Here is a 1,462-nt window from a genome sequence, read left to right as displayed (position 1 = left end):
CCAGGACTTTGCAAGGAATACTGGCTAAGTTTCTGGCAGAGCAGATGGGAAAAATGCAGTTTTTGTAGAATTCTGAATCAAGAATTTGGCGATCTAAGTATTTATACTGTTTCTGCCACCAGCTTACTCTATGATCTTGGCCAAGTCATTTTCCCCCCTCTTTGGGCCTTATTCTCTCTGTAAAAAAAGGGGGCATGGCATTGAATGAACTCTGAAATTTCTGGCAGGTGCCTTGTTCTCAGGGCTTTAGCACTCAATTCATGAGCTGAACCCTACATAGAGCAGCTGCAACAAAGGGACAGCAAGAAAAATTGTTTTTCCAAATAGTTAGTTATTTCAATATTCCAACAGATGCTTCTAAGTTGCTATCATGGGGAGGAATCAGAGCTCTGTGGGATTCTTTGGGATTTAATAGAATGCTGTGAAGATAAGAAATATACAAAGGATGATCAGGAAGCATCATCTGTTTCAGCACCGAGTATCCCAGAGGGTACTAGGTCAGGCTTGCTCAGTCCTGCTCTTGACCTCTTGTGTCTGGAGCAGGCTGGAGGGGTGGGGGGTTCTATCTGTGTTCCCAGATTCCTGTTCTCAACAGAAAACTCATATTTTTGCCAAAAACATGGAACTTAGGGATGGTACTGGGCTGGCCCATTGGACTTAAGGTATTCCATCAGATTTCTGCTTCTGTTGCCCTCTGAACTCAGCCTCTACACTGAAGACTCAGAAGGCAGCTTGAAGAATGATAGACTCGTAAGGTGCAGAGGCACTGATTCCCAGAAGATCATGACAGTGGATGTCTGTACAGATTTTTCAACATTAACTACATTTGTTCTTCCAACTTACAAGCTTTTACCTCATCCCTGTTGCAACTAATATGATTTTTTAATAACGGTGACTGGTGGTCAATTGGCCACTTGGTTATAAGCTTCAGACTTAGCAGTTGGGGGAGGGTCAGTGGGTACAACCACTGGCCCCATCATTAGCTCATCATTTCTTAGAGAAATGGAAATAGCTATTGCAAATGTGGAAGCTGCCTCTGTGAACAGGAGGAATTCTTCTCTTACTTGTTTTCCTGTCTTATTTTCAGGAGACACAGAGTTACCTTCTTCTTCCAGACACATGGGTTCTGATTGTCACAAATAGGGATACAACAGACAAAAGACAGACTGTCTTGAGGAGCCTTTACCTGGTGCTTGCATGCTAAGGAGTCACACCTAACTGGTGCCAGCCTAAGCCTCTTTCTTCCCCAGGGTTTACAACCAGAGGTGGGTTTACCTCAAAGGGAGTAAATGAAATGGAAGATTCAGGACCCCTACTTGCCAAGATCCTTTTGAGGCTTGGAGGAAACCCTAGCAATATGCTTGCATGAGTATCACTGTCTGAATCTGTTCAGGCTGCCATATCAAGTACTACAGACCAAGTGGCTTATAAACAAGAAAATTCATTTCTCATCATTCTGAAG

Source organism: Bison bison, unplaced genomic scaffold (assembly GCF_000754665.1).
Source record: "Bison bison bison isolate TAMUID 2011002044 unplaced genomic scaffold, Bison_UMD1.0 scf7180017863663, whole genome shotgun sequence".
Classification (NCBI taxonomy): Eukaryota; Metazoa; Chordata; class Mammalia; order Artiodactyla; family Bovidae; genus Bison; species Bison bison.
The sequence above is the reverse complement of the archived record's forward strand: the minus strand, read 5'-3'. Positions refer to the sequence as shown.